Source organism: Dermochelys coriacea, chromosome 3, assembly GCF_009764565.3.
Source record: "Dermochelys coriacea isolate rDerCor1 chromosome 3, rDerCor1.pri.v4, whole genome shotgun sequence".
NCBI classification, from domain to species: Eukaryota; Metazoa; Chordata; order Testudines; family Dermochelyidae; genus Dermochelys; species Dermochelys coriacea.
Genome location: NC_050070.1, coordinates 68,345,113 through 68,360,948, shown reverse-complemented (window position 1 = coordinate 68,360,948; position 15,836 = coordinate 68,345,113). Strand labels below are relative to the sequence as shown.

The window sequence follows — 15,836 nt, the reverse complement described above, 5'->3', positions numbered from 1 at the left end:
TGTATGGTATATGACCAGATTGTTAGTGGCATAAATCAGTGTAGCTCTCTTAACTAGGATTTGGCCCTCCATATACAGTTCAGTCAATATTTATTTAGCTATCTAAGGTATTATTGGAAAAGTAATCATTACAGTTTTTCATAAGCTGGAGATGCTACAATTTCTGTAAGAGTTATGTTTATGAAAAGACCCTCTCAGAATACAGCCAGGAGGAGAAAGACTGAGGAAAAATTCTGATCAGATTAGTGGTAGCCACTACATCCACTCCCAGTAAAGTCTGCAAACTGGATGTTCCATCTCAGACCTCATTTGTTCTATCAACACAACCTGCTATAAACTTGTTAAACTACAGTGACCAAAAAGTGAACGTAGTACCTTTTCTTTTTGCGAATACAGACTAACACGGCTGCTACTCTGTAGTCCCTTTAGAACCTCAAGCTGCAAAACCCACAAGGGACTGAAAATGTAACAAGGGGAGAAGTGAAATGTTTTTCTGAAAGCCATTTTCATTTATTTGTAGCACCTGTTCTCCTTGGAGATATATGCTCTGTACTGAAAATATAACACCACCAAACTAGGCAGGGGAGTGCTACAGACAAGCAAAGAGGTAGATGGGTTATAAAAATTAGCCAAATCACAACACAAATAGCAGCAAGATCTACTTAGAACTCAATAAACGTTTTTGAAATGCCAGCAAAGTGCATGGCAGAAAGAAGGTTCTTACAGGCAACTTTTAAAGACAGATTATGCAGCAGAGATAGGATATTGGCAGTTTTGAAGATGACAGTTCTTCAAAGAAATAGCAGCATGACATTTTTTGAGATCCAACAAATAATTTTAAAAGGTTAAATTGAATTTCTTTTCATTAGACATTATACTAGGTGGAATCTGTACAAGGAAATCAGAGCAGTGGATGACTGACCTTTATTCTGATGAAAACTTTAAAAAAAAAGTGAGAAGCCACCCTATTTATGGAAGTTAAATCAGCTGTTGAGACAGAATTACTTATACAGACAAAATGATTTCTGACTGGTGGAAGCTTCCAAGGCTCAAATTTAGCAGAATACTTAAGCACATACTTAAATACATCCCTACTCAGCAAAATACTTGTTTAACTTTAAGCATATGCTTAAATCCCATACAATGAATGAAATTTAAGCTCATGTTGAAAGTGTTCTGCTGAACAGCGCTGGAATTTGCTTTTAAGGTTAGGGACATGGTTAAGTGATTTCCTGAAATACGATGAGAATGCACAAGAGATCATCTCTATCCATTTGGTATACGAGAAATACTATTATTGCAATGAATTCTTTTCAAATAAAGTAATTCACCCCAACATTTCCCCCCCATAATGAACGTGAAGGAAATGGAATTTAAAAGTTAGATAATCTTGGTACGAGTATTAATTTGTTGGTTTAAAAAAAAATTGGTAAATACAGGGATACAATGCTCAGCAAGCTTGGTTTTCTAGGATGAAAGGGTTTTGAATTTATAAAAGGACAAAAGACCTCTGAACCTGACAAACTATGTTTTCCTTTGTACTTGTCTTAATCAAGAGTGCTGCAGTGATCAAATTTCCTCCCAGTGCGAGACCTTCTGAGTCGCATTTAAATGTGGAAGGAATTTTTTTCCTGAGAAGAAACAAAGGAGGCTCCTGAAAATGGAACGTTATAAGGGTTCAGTCTCCTAAACACATTAACACTAGCAAACATTTTACTGAGGGATTCTGAAGACATCACCGTAACCAGGAGTAAGAACAAAGCTCAAGTGCTTTGTGTGGAATCCTGAGCTCTGAGCACACCCTTAACATGAAATATACATTAGCCACATAATGCTTGATACAGTGATTTTATCTCTGAAGTTTTTCATGAAATTTCATGGTCCTTTCAGGGGGAGCCTGGATTTTGGAAGGGCAGGACTGCCACACATTAGCAGTCCCCATTGGAATGGGGAGACAAGGTGTTTGATGAGTCAAGTGAAGTCTGACTGACTTGCCAAATTTCTGGGACAGTCAATATGGAGAAATGTCTGATCTAGTACTTTGTGTTCAGCACTTAGGAAGTAGGGCTGTGGAGCCACCACCATTAGGAAACACAATCAGCAATTGGATTTTTCAATGGGATACTTTATATGGAGCTTTGGCATTGAATTGTCTGTTGCCTGGGGTACCTTCAGTGGCCTATTTTTTAACAAAAATAAGTAGTCATGGAATCAGTAAGGCCCATCCCCATAGTAATATTCATTGTCCCACAGTAATTAAATATGTTCTGTTCATTTGTCTGCTTTAAAACAGTGCATCAGATTCTCAGCTGGTGTAAATTGGCATAGCTATATATTTTCCATTTGCTTCTTTCTTTGCAGGTGTAGATGTACTTTATTTAGCATATGTGCCAGTGTGAAGAACTTATTTCAAATTATTCGGGAGACTTAGTTGCCTAAAACTAGGCAAGAGGGCAGGCCCTAACATCTATTTTGTGGGGAGGGGCAAACCTGCCACTCGCCTGGCAGAATGATCAGGACAGGATTGTTTCACCTTGAAGGAGAGCCTTGCAGAGAAAACTTCTCCCAGATTCCAACAAGTTTTACCACAAGAGGTGATGATCCAGATACCTAAATACATGACCCAATTTTCAAATATTAAGGTTTCAACTTAACATTTTCTATACTTCAGTGCACAGATCAGAACACATTCTCCTCTGATCTTCTCTCAGAGATGATTACTCAGTCTTTTTACTGTGACCATAGTTTGCAGCGTACATCCCCTGAACTCCTCCGAGCTTGAGAAATGGTCACTTGTTCGGGTGAAACAATCACTTGTTGCCTAAAATTAGGCACCAAAATTTATATTTAGGCACCTGAATAAATGACTTATTGACCATTGAGAAATGGCAGCATCTCAGTCCTTGCAAATACTTAACAACCCTGTCATCAAACAATCTGGAGATCTCCACAGCTATCAGAATTCCAGTCCTTGGGTTAATAGTTGGTCTTCTCAGATGCTAGTGAAACAGAAATCTGTAGGCTGTATCCAAAGTGGTACACAGATTGGGATCAGCATATTAAATATCCATTTCCTGGCACTCAGTCTATCGGGCACTGTCATCTCCCCGTGAACCCAGGTAAGTCAGGCAAGAATTCACAAACCCTTCCATCACTAAGTGTTGTCCCATTCTCTCTCTGGTCACAGACACAGAAATCCCAGTTTGCAGCAGCCAGCTGATAGCTAACGGTAAACGCCACAGGTTCTGTAGCTTGGAGGGGTAACAAATGTTTCCCCTTGCCCATACCTCCCTCTACGTCCATAAAACACTGTGGACCAACTATTATTCTAATGGAGAGCTTCCCTGTAAGTAAAGCAAGAGTAGCACTGACTTGTATCCAAAGTGGCACTGGTTTTGAGAACCAGCCTTCACAGCAGACATATCTCTTGGTCCTGCATCAATCAGTTGCTGAGATCACAAGGCTGGCTTTAACTCCTGTATTTATAGTGTTCCCCCTGCCCAACCCCGATACCTGCTTTGCACTTTGACTGGCTTAGCTCTCAGAGGATGACTAAGGTGTGACTTACCAGGTGCATTGCCAACCATGAAAACTTTCTACCCAGCCTCAGAAACAGCTATTGAGCATGTCTAGTATTGCCACCCACCCTATTCTGGATGTTTCTGGGTCCTTCCAGCCGAATTGCTCTGCCCTGCTTTCTGCAGGTGTTTAAAGACACCGAGTATCCAACTCAACTCCATGTCTCCTCCCTACTGCTTCTCTTCCACTCCCCAGGAGAAACAAAGCCAAACACTCCCGTTTAAAGTATGTGGGCTGCAGAAAATTGACAAAACATAAAATTTCTCATTGTAATTTATTTCCCCCCCACACACACAGAAAACAACCCCATTTTCCAGCAAGCCAATGATTTGCGCAAAGAAGGTAGATCTCATTTTGGTTGTGCATTTGCAATTGTCAATGCAAAGTTGGACACTGTTTCCAGTGGTTCCAAACTCTAAGGTGTTCAGTATCTTCAATTTCCACAGGGTTCAGTGGAAGTTGAGAGTATACCACACTGTACAGGTCTGGGGCGGGGGCCCATTCTGACAAAGATTTAGACAAATGAAAGAGCCGACTAAAATAAGCAAGCCACAGGATTGGGGGGGGAATACATAAAAGTAGGAGGAACCTTAGCCATTCATTTTTGTGCTTTTAAGATGGGTTTGTATTAAGAAAGAAAGAAAATCTGCAAACATTTGATGTCAACATTCCATTTCAGGCAATTTCAAAGGCTCAGCAAATCCCTTCTGGGTTAGGCAAAGCTGTAATGCAGAGACCATTATGAAGTTCTCTTAGGGGATTATGGAAAGTCACTCACAAGTTTCATACACAGGCTGTGATGCTAAAAATAATATCCTATATCTTGCTAGTAACAGGCTTAATATTTCAAATAGCAATAGTCTATAAATGTTACTCCTTGGAGAAATATACGTTTGTTTTCTTTTAGATCTACAGCTGGGAGAGCAAAGCACGTGCAAATTTTATTACCTTGCCAGTTTTCTCTCTCTTCTGGGAGCTATGGATTTTACCATGTAGACAGCTGTGTTCAACCTCAAAATTAGAAATCATTTTGGGGAAAAAAGGCATTTCAACCCAGTCCCTTCATTTCATTCAAAAGTAGTAGACTCTAAAGATACAGGCACAGTTTTAGAAGTAAATTGAAGACAAAATCTGACAATGTTTTTCAGACACGTAAAACAAAAATTACTGTTCTCTTAAAATGCGTCTATTACTTCTGATAATCTGTCATAACTTGCAAGGAAATTAAATATCAATGAACACTGAATTTAAATTAATTTTAAAAAAGTGAATACATAGAGCAAAGAGCGATATGATCTGGTGGTCTGAACACAAGTCTAGAAAACCTGGAATCTATTTTCTGTTCTGCCATTCAACTGGCTGTGTAGCCTTGGGGCCAAAGTTTTCAAACTTGGATGCCTAAACCTAGCAGGCCCTACCATCTGTTCTGTGGGGAGGGGCAAACCTGCCATTTGCCTGACAGAATGGTCAGGAAGGGATCATTTCTCCTTGAAGGAGAGCCTTGCAGAGAAACAGTCTCTCAGATTCCAACAAGTTTTACCATAAGTGGTAATGATCCAGGCACCTAAATATATGACCCAATTTTCAAATCTTCCAAACACCAAACCTCCCAGAATTGTGGGTGCTCACAATCTCTTGGGGGGGGGGGGAGTTCAGTCACTTATTCAGGTGCCTAAATATGAATTTTGGTACCTAACTTTAGGCAGCAAGGGTTTCTATGGCACCAATGGCAGTTAGGTGCTTAACTGCCATTGACTTTCAGTAGGAGTTGGAACTTAACTGTCATTTGTGCTTCTGAAAATCTCCCCCAAGTATGACAATTTTGGCCCTGACTTCCAAGCCTGAGTTTCCACATCTATAAAAGGAGAACAGTCATAAGTACAGGAATATTGTAAGGATTTATCAGTTAGTATTAGTAAAGGATTTTGTAGATTATACAGTGATGACCTCCATGGCTAATTTCACAGAGAATGAATAAGACAAATGTGGGGTCACTGTCTTGAGCATCCCAATATACAGTAGCCTCATAAACAGATTGATGAGTGCATGCATGAATCGGCATGTATTTCCTGTGTGCACAGACATACTGCTGTCGTCACTCAGCCCACTGTATGACTAGCACAGTCTTTAAAAAGAAACCACCTTTTTTCCCACATGCACAAATATTGTATGTGCGTGCCTTACGCATTAGGCATTGGCCAAATGGCTTGCCCACACATTTCTGAAATGTGCCCTTTTAAGTATTTCGGTGCCAAGGAAAGGTTACTGACTAAATTTTACAACCCAGTCCATACCTATAAAAACTAGCAGTTAAGCGTAAGTGTCTATTTGAAGGAATAGAGATGAATCAGTAATATTAGAGTGATTAGCCACCTGCCTTAATTGATATGTACAAAACCATATGTGCTTATAAGCTTACAAATACTAACTCACACTTATCACCATCTGTCCAAAAAAGCCACAGTAAATTTCCTTTTCCTAAATGCAAGTTTGTCATTTTAAAAAGATGTGGGGGAAAGTATTGGTAAGCAGCGATGTACTGTATCCTTCATCAAAGGCATATGATTCTCTTACAGAAGGAATTTGTTTCAGAAAAAGCAACTTTAAGGGCAAATTATCATCCAGCTCAATGCAAACATGCTCAGAGGACTTGAAAAACTAATTCCAGAAAGCAAAATAAAACCACACTCATCACCATGGTATCAAGCACATTAAGTAACTTGACTATGCATCTATCGTGTTTGTGTTTTGGTAGGTGTCAAATATAAAGGGAAGGGTAACCACCTTTCTGTATACAGTGCTATAAAATCCCGCCTGGCCAGAGGCAAATCCCTTTCACCTTAAAAGGTTAAGAAGCTAAGGTAACCTCATTGGCACCTGACCCAAAGTGACCAATGAGGGGACAAGATACTTTAAAATCAGGGGGTGGGGGGAGCAAAGGGTTGTCTGTCTGTGGGATGCTTTTGCTGAGAACAGATCAGGAATACAGCCTTACAACTCCTGTAAAGTTAGTAAGTAATCTAGCTAGAACATGCATTAGATTTTCTTTTGGTTAATGGCTGGTAAAATAAGCTGTGTCTTTTTGTAATTTAAGGTTTTGCCTAGAGGGATTCTCTGTGTTTTGAATCCGATTGCCCTGTAAGGTATTTACCATCCTGATTTTACAGAAGTGATTCTTTTACCTTTTCTTTAATTAAAATTCTTCTTTAAGAACCAGATTGATTTTTCATTGTTCTTAAGATCCAAGGGTTTGGGTCTGTGTTCACCTGTACCAATTGTGAGGATTTTTATCAAGCCTTCCCCAGGAAAGGGGGAAGACATCTCCAGGTGGGCTCTTTCCCTGTTCTTTGTTTAAAATGTTTGGTGGTGGCAGCATACGGTTCAAGGACAAGGCAAAGTTTGTACCTTGGAGAGGTTTTTAACCTAAGCTGGTAAGAATAAGCTTAGGGGGGTTTTCATGCAGGTTCCCACATCTGTACCCTAGAGTTCAGAGTGGGGAAGGAACCTTGACAGTAGGGTTGGATTTTTTTTTTAATATACATGTTGGTACGTGAAAGCAAGGTCAAAGAAACGTGTCTTGCGCTTGGATTGGAAGGTGGCAAGGTTCTTGTGGCAAAAAACAAACAAGAAAGAGACCATTAACAGCTCCCTTTGTTCCCTTCTGTGACGTTCTCCAGACTGGTGATCTGCTAGGTCACTCGATTCCTCAACTCTGGAAGGCAGTCTTACCCTGCTCTGCTGTGAGAACCCTCACTCCTGGGCTGTTCACACACAGCCTCTAGCATGTAAGCTGCTCGTTGGATTGTGCAACTGAATGACATGAGCCAATATCTCCTGTCCCAGACAACCCTAGGAACCTCCATCTTGCAGTGTCCAGTTATGCTCGCTGGACACTGCAAGCTTATACGAGTTCATCAATTTAACAAAGAAATTGATATGCACCAGGCTTGTTATCCCAAGGGGAGTCTCCGACACTTTAAACCAAATGCACTGCTTCAGGTAGAACAAACAGATTAACCACAAAGATAGATTTTAAGTGATTATAAGTCAAAGCATAACAGTCAGATTTGGTCAAATGAAATAAAAGCAAAACGCGTTCTAAGCTGATCTTAACACTTTCAATGCCCTTTCAAACCTAGATGCTTCTCATCATAGGCTGGCTGCCATTCAGCCAGGCTCTTCCCTTTGATCAGCGCTTTAGTCGCTTAGTGTGGTGTCTGTAGATGTAGGTGGAAGAGAGGAAGAGCATGGCAAACGTCTCTCCTTTTTATCATGTTCTTCCTTCCCTCTTGGCTTTGCCCCCGCCCCCCCTCAGAGTCAGGTGAGCATTACCTCATCGCAGTCCCAAGCTGACTAAAAGAAGGGGGGTGACTCACTCCAGAGTCCAACAGATCCTTTGTTGTTGCCTAGGCCAGTGTCCTTTGTTCCTGTGAGGCTAAGCTTATCCCATACGTGAACTGCCCCTCTACTTCTGGAGAATTTTTGCCTAGGCTTGCTTTAAGCCATGAGGACACATTTTCAGCCTCATAACTATATACATGAAATTACAACCTATAACATCACTATAACGTTTACTATAACATTACCATTACAACAAAAACTGATGGTAAAATTTTCAGAAGCACCAAGTCACTTAGGAGCCTAATAAGGTTAACACTTAAAAGTTTTACTGACATAGCAATGTTGGTTAGGGAGGTGATTTTGTGTCTGAGTGTGTTTGGCTTTTGTCGGTATAACTTATTTCACTCAGAGCCAGTAGAAGCTATATTGGGAAAAGCACTTTTTTTGCTGGTATAACTTATACATACATTAGGAGGGTTTTGCCTGTATACCTATGCCAGCAAATATTTTAAGTGCAAACAATGCCCAAGTCTCATTTTCAAAAGTGGTGTTTGAATTTAGGAGCCTAAATCCCACTAACTTTGAAAGAGAGATATGCTCCTAAGTCACTTTTGAAAATGGCTTTAGGATTTTAAAATTTTTACCCTGTCAGTCTGCAAAGGGAGACTCATTGAGTTCCACTGTGCTGAAGTCTGGTACCTTTGACGTAGAGCTTCAGGAGACAGAAATTTAAAGTTGGAAAAACTGATAAGGATTCTCCAGACTCTGACACATGGAGGACACCTTCATGAGGAAGGGAGACAGATGAATTATTTAACTTTCAAAAACATTGACAACATTGTCCATTAGCAGCACCATAAAGATTGTATCTGTTCTGCAAGAGGAAGCTAATAACTTGTTATAGTTTAATCGCAATAATTCCACTGACACTGCATTGGGTCTGGATGACATGAAGACCTGATATAATAATATCAGCCCATCATGTTCCTTCAGTGACTTAAGGACAGAGTATCTGATAGGTATCTGCTCTGATCATGTTAGACAATACCCATTTTCCACCAAAGAAAAGAGGGCATGGGTAGGTGGAAGCATATGAAAGAGACCGTTATTAGTCAGGCCCTAGCAGTTCTCAGACGACAGTGCATCCGAGGAGGCCTGGAACAAATGTCACTCATTGCCAACTTAACAAGTGTATCTAGAATAACTCAATACTGAGAAACTGATAAAAATGGCAGGGATAGCAGCAAACCAGTAAGTATTCTGAAATTCAAGGAAAGACCCTACATGCCCTGCCCTGCCCTGCCCCACCCAACTCACCCAATTCCCACAGAACTTTAGGAGCAACAGCTTCAACCAAGTAAGGCACCATAGTGATAAAAGTAGGTTTTAAACAAGTTTTACTTGGAAGCTGGGTAGGTCACACTCACACCTTATTAGATGCATGGGGCAGACAAGATGAAAGTGTTTGGACTTATCCATTTTGAGAGAAAAGGCGGCTGCAGGATACTGAAAATAAAGGGATTCCGAACCTATGCCCCCCCAAAACAATATTTAAGATAAGCAATTCCTGAAAATGTGTCTGAATAAAAATCAGGTCAAAAGGAAAGGACACAATTCAGCAAGATGCTTAAGCAAATGAGTAGACACAATGATTTCAGCGGAGCCATTCACATGTTTAAAGTTAGGCATATTCTTAAGCACCTTGCTGAAAAAGGGCCTAATGGTCTATCTCTGAGCAAGTGCCTATTATAGATTAGTCTACACTGGAGGTGCCTTGGTGGCACCCAGAGATAGCAGTTCTGATAAGATATTTTACTGTACATTTACTGTAAGCTGATACTCAGTTTAAAAAAATTAGCACTATACAAACATCAGTGTAGTCCTTATGAGATGGACTAAAAGCCCTATGAAAATGGATAAATAGGAATTCCCAGTTTTACCCCCTGTGAAAGGAAGCTGATGTTAGTCTGGTGGGTTCTGCACTTTTCTTGGTGGGGAGCTAAGATACCACCCTTTTCCCCTGTTCTTGGGGCATCAGTGGCCCAGGAAGGTGGTAAAGGAGGGAAGCAGGGGAGGGGTCTGGGTTTGCTCCTCACTCTGAGCCCAAGCCCCTCTCAACACCTGCAGGTTCTTACCCTCTTCCCCCTTGGGTGAGGTACCTGCAGTCCTTAGATGCTGGGGAAGGGAGTCTCCCTCCCATACTGAGGCAGGGTTTTCCCCCCCTTCAGTTCTCTGATTTTCCAAGCTCTAGTCTATCCTCTGCCTGCAGCAGAGGGTTTATTAGGTTCCTAATAGGGCCTTAATTGACTGCAGGTGCTCCAATTAACCTACAGCCACCTTCCCTAGTCTACAGGGAACCATGCCTTAATTAGCCTTAACCTTATATATTTCCCCTCTAGCACTCTTCCACTGTTCCCTGGCCTTCCTGTATCACACCCTACACCAAAAAATAGTGGTTTAGGAATAAAGGAATTGCCAGACTGGATCAGACTTGAGGTGCATCTAGTCCAGTGTCAGATCTGCAACAGTGGCCAGCATCATATACTTTAGGGAAAGGTGTAAGAACCCAGCAGTAAGTAGTCGTGTATGATTATGGCAGAATTTGCATAAGCCAGGTTTGCAAATACACTCCATGTCACATAATCATCATAGAAATGTGTGCTTAAAAATGGGAGGTGCCTGGGAAGTCCATTTTAGTGGGACATCTTTGTGAATTTGCCCTAGATAATAGAGATGGCTGAAAGGAGATTTCCTTTTGTAATTTTATCTGACACTGAGATGGAATTAAAGAGCCATTGTCAGCATAGCTGAGAATGATGAAGCTCTGAATTATTCTTTACATTCAATTTCTTAAATGTCTAATGGATGAATTGGTCTCCTACAACACAGAGCAGCTTTAACTGTTTTCTAATATATTCAAATACAAATAATAAAAGTGCAGTTACGGCACAATCAAAGTGCCATTTCTGTTCATTTTAAATACCACTGTAATTAAAGTGCATAAACAGTAACATTCATAAATCTATATGATTTCCTATGGATTTTTGTTCATGTTGTCCATTTAATATTTCTCAAGGATTCCTTTTAGAAGAAAAACCTCAACTTCTGCTATCACTGAAATCTCATTAATTGGGACACTTGTCTGTCAACACAACTTCTCCTCTGACCTAATTCTAGTGCACCATCATTTTTCTTATATGAATATTCTGGAACTAAAAGCCAAGAGATTTGGCAGTAGGTCTTATATACCAACATTTCCATAGATCTAGTAACACAGACTAACCATTGTTATTCCAAGGTACCACACAATAAGACTATTTTAACAGGAAATGTCAAAGTACTTTACAATGATGGGTCAATATCATTATCCCTGTTGTACATTAGGAGGTGGGAGTGAGGGCAGGAAGAAAGGGACAGCCCTAACTCTAATTTTCCCTGTTTTTCTCAGTGAGAAAAGCACTAGCAAATACCCCCATGCAACCCTATTGATTTTACTGGGATTGCACAGAACATATGGGCTAGGCTACATTACAGCAGACATACTTACATCAACAGAGCCCCCTAGAGGAGATGCAGCTCATAATGGCAAAAAGAGGTATTGTGACAGCATAGTTATATCACCTCCTCGAAAACATAAGTTATACCAGGAAAAGGACTCCTTTGCTCGTAATGCTGCATCTACAAATTGGTTTTTACCAGGAAAGCCATGTTGGTCAGGGATGTGTTATTTCCACACCCCTGACTGACATAATTATGCCAACAAAACTTTGTGGTGTAGCCCCGGGCTAAGTTGGCATAGAATTTACCTGTTTGAAGGCAGAATTTTCCCATTATGCTCTGTTAAAGTTGACAGCGTTTATATTAATTTAAGGTTATATTTGGCGATCATCTTCTCAGAACTTCATTTATAAGTTAACTTATGTATGTACAGCAGATTCACTTCAAGTAGCATTTCAAACCCCCTAACGAACCTTATTTGCTGCATTACAACATTTTCACAGTTCATCTGCCTTATTGATCACCCACACACACAAACAGAAGTAGCATCCAGTACAGCTCTCCTGTCTTAGTACAGCCTCCTGTCCCACTGGAGTTCCATAGGGTGGCTTGCCCAGACCCTGTCTGAATACCATGTGGCAGGGAGTTAACTGCCTGCTCAGACCTTGCACAAGCGTACAAAGTGGACTAACGAAGCAGGGCTGGGGACTGAAGGCTGGGAACCCTATAAAGGCAGCTAGCTGGTGATCACAGAAGCCAAGCTCCCTAACCAGTTGTTAAAGGGCTGGTGTGCAGCTTGAGCTGGGATTTTTGTGTTCAAGGAAAAATCTTCTGTTTCTTTAGTTATAAACTGAGCACCTTAAACCCAAGTATAAACATCTAAGCTGGGGGGAGAATGGGGGAGACAACTTTCTGGATAAGAGACTGTCTTGCTGTTGCTGAACTCACTACACCAGTTTGCAACACAATAGGTCCTGCATGAAATCCTGGATGCGTGCATTGTGTGGTGTTCAAAGAGTTAGTGAACAAAAATAGCCATAACAACAAGTTCATAGACTTCAGCACTTGTTCTACTGTAATCCCAAAACTTGGTAGGCAGGCCTTTGTGTAGGTTATTGCCATTTGAATGTTGTATTCTATAGCAGGAACAGACCTGGATCCTTTCTTGCATCAATGACTCGCTCAGTTTCCTAGCACCAGCATAGTATCTCATTACATCAGGCTTCTTGTAGATTGATAAAGTTTTGATAGCAGCTCTCCATGCAGTGGTGCCTGGAAAACACAAAAGAAGGCATAAAACAAATTTATGAAGCTGGATTGACATGCGCTGAAGGAAATGCCAGTTTTTATGGACTAAAGAGAAATACTTCAGGGAAACAATGCTTTGCGGTATAAATAATGAATACGCATCCTTCTACCACAGCAGCTACCTGTGGAATAGCTCTACCAACAACACTTAATAATATTAGGTTATTTTTTTATTATCTTGCTTCACTCTGTAGTAATGCCATCAGGGGAAAAAACATATAGACAAACAAGTGACTAAAAACATTTTCTCTGAAGACCATGGGATACCCAAGACATTTTTCAAATTTAATAAAGAAAGATTGAATTCACAGACTTCTCCTGCATTGAGATTTCTACATTTTGAACTTCCATTCAGCCTCAGTACCTTTGCCTCTGATCTTGGCATAAGATCATGGTTAATTCAGATGTGTCCAAAAAGACAGCTCAGTAATTTCTTATGCAAAGAAAATGTTATCTGCTTCTGAGCATAAAGTCTATTGGAAAAAAAACTTAAAATTACAGAGAAAAAATATATTTTGCCCTTCTTTGGACTCCTTTAAGCTGGTTATTCTTTTGCTTTGGGAATGCAGCTCTTAAAACTGTTAATCATCTCAGAGAGATTAAAGATGGAGCAAATAAAGAGGAAGTGAAAAGGTATTATTCATGTCCATGTTAACCAAAATGCTCTTTTTAGGGAGGGAAAGAGGGGGAAGTGCTGCTCTTTGACTTGAGAGCTTACCAAGCCTGAAAAAGCCATATGGTTCAAGAAGGTTCATAGCAAATGTGTCCTTCATGGCTGGAGAAGTACAGTACATATACCCAGTTGGATAGTTTGCCCTTTTAATGTGTAAGTAATGTGGAGAGATAAAACATCATTACAGTGACTGAATGTCAAGCTTATTTCACCATGAATTGTGAGCGGTACATTCATGAGCTGATTCAAATTAAACTGCAAAGTTGATATTACAACGCAAATCCAGCAAAATAAGGATATTCGGATTTATGGCTGAACGTCGCTCTTTTTAACTCCTCAGTGATTTTAAAAGCAAAATCTCTATGGGCCAGACAGTGCACAGAGGACTGAAGGGTCAGACATAATCACAATCATAGGCATTAGGTATAAGAGGCCAAGGGAGGCTAAGCCTCCCCAAACAGCTGGCCTGCCGCCTTCGGATCACACCACTGCTGAAAGAGTGGGCAGCCCAGGGTGGTCCCGCCCGCACTCTGCCCTGAGGCCCCACTCCCACTTGTCCTCTTCCCCCGTCCCTGCTCTACCCACATGGGGGCCTCATGGGAGTGGGTGAAGAGGCACGCACAGGCAGTGAGCGAGCAGCCAGACCTCTGGCGCACAGGCAGGCGGGGGGACCAGAGGAGAGCAGGAAGATGAGTGTGCACACAAGCAGTGAGCAGCTGGCTGGCCAGCCAGTTCAGCTGGCAGGCAGGTGGGGGCAGCCTGGGGGGGTGGGGAGTGAAGAGGTAGAAGTGACAGGCAAGGGGGGCCGGGGAGGGGGCAAAGAGGTGTGCAAGCAGTGAGTGACCGGCTGGCCAGCAGGAGGGAAGGGGGGGCCTGGGAGAGAGGGCAAAGAGGTGCAAGCAGTGGCTGGAGGGGGTCTTGGGGAGGGGGCCAAATGGGGCAAGGGTTGGAGTGTGGGCAGGGCTTTGGGGGAGGCTGGTGAGCAGGGGCAGGACTCAGGATGGGGGCTCAATCCAGGTGCGCACAGCCTCCCCAGATGGAGGAGTCATGCGCTGCCCATGATCACTCTCTCTCCTAACATTTGCCAGGATACAAGTCAGTCCAAAGGGGCAAGGAGGGGTAGAGAGAAAGTGAGACCATTGTGGGACCACCATCACACCAGTCAGGAAAAGCTAAGGGATTGGTCCAGCAGGCACAGTCCCTTTAAACACCTGGAAATTCTGTGCCTCAGGGCTGCATACTCCTTCCCAACCTCTTGGAACTCCACTGGAATCAAGCAGTTCTGCACAGCCAATAATAAAATTCTCATCGACCTCAATGGAAGCAGAGTTAGGCCCACAGAAAGTCAAACATTTTGAATGTCTTTAAATAAACATGTTAATTTTTAACCCAGATAATTAAGTATGTAGAGGGTTAGCAGCAGTACAGTATTGCAATAGCACCCATTGGCCTCAGTCAGGATCAGGGTCCCATTGGTGCCAGTGCTGTACAAACATGTATAAAAAAATATGATTGAATGCCCCCCTGTATTCATACCCTACACACCACTGTAATAAGCTTTGTACAAAATACGCCTTGTGAGGTATCATTTAAAAACTAATAACTCACTGGTCAATAGTATCATGGTAAAATGTGTGTAGCAATATTATATGTAAAGTTATGGATTTCCCCTGAATGATGTTGGTGGCACATGTTCAAAGCCTCAGCCCCATTTAGGCAGGACTGATCAAGAAGATCCTAAACAAAGAAATGTTTACTTCAGTTTACATATAAGTTGTAAACAGGGTTCTCAGATAGCAAGAGGGGGAAGACAGGAAAAAGCTGCTTGTCAGCAAACAGAGGTGAGAAGAAACAGCATGCATCCTCTTTCACCACCAGACGCTATGTTGCCTTCCCTACTGTTTGAATGAACTTTAACTAGGGTAACCTCAAGAAAATGCATTCCAAATGGGAACTGAACTATAAAAGTGAGGGGCAAAAACACCCCAAGTTATCTCTCCCTATCCACCTCTGTCCTTTTCACCTAAGAAGACAAAAGGAACAGTCATTGGACTTTTGGAGCAGATCCTGGCTTGAGAATTTGGTCGGCAACGCTACTGGGAACACGTGGTAAGGGATTTCACCTTGAACCACGTCTAGTTTGTTAAGTTTAGTACAAGGAAGCATTTATCTTTATTTCTCTTGTAACCATTTCTGACTTTAATGCCTTATACTTGTGGTCACTTAAAACCTCCTTGTAGTGAAATAAACTTGTTTTATTCTTTAATTACAACTAATCCAGTGTTGTGGATTTTTTGGATAATTCCATTTAAAATATCAGACTGCTGTATGTTGATCCTCTTAGAGAGGCAACAGACCTAATGTATCTGGATTGTCCAGAGAGGGCTGGACAGTGCAAAACATACTTTGGGTGGAGGGGGGAATGACCAAGTCAGGG

At 41.5% G+C, this 15,836-nt stretch overlaps 1 long non-coding RNA gene across 1 annotated transcript in view; it reads right to left on the bottom strand.

The window, feature by feature from the left end:
• The window catches only part of LOC119853603, a 30,890-nt gene extending 20,734 nt beyond the window's left edge, over positions 1-10,156 (bottom strand). The window contains exon 1 of the long non-coding RNA XR_006279868.1: positions 10,080-10,156. This is a non-coding gene — a long non-coding RNA (uncharacterized LOC119853603). The remainder of the gene's footprint in view (positions 1-10,079) is intronic.
• Positions 10,157-15,836: the final 5,680 nt, after the last annotated feature.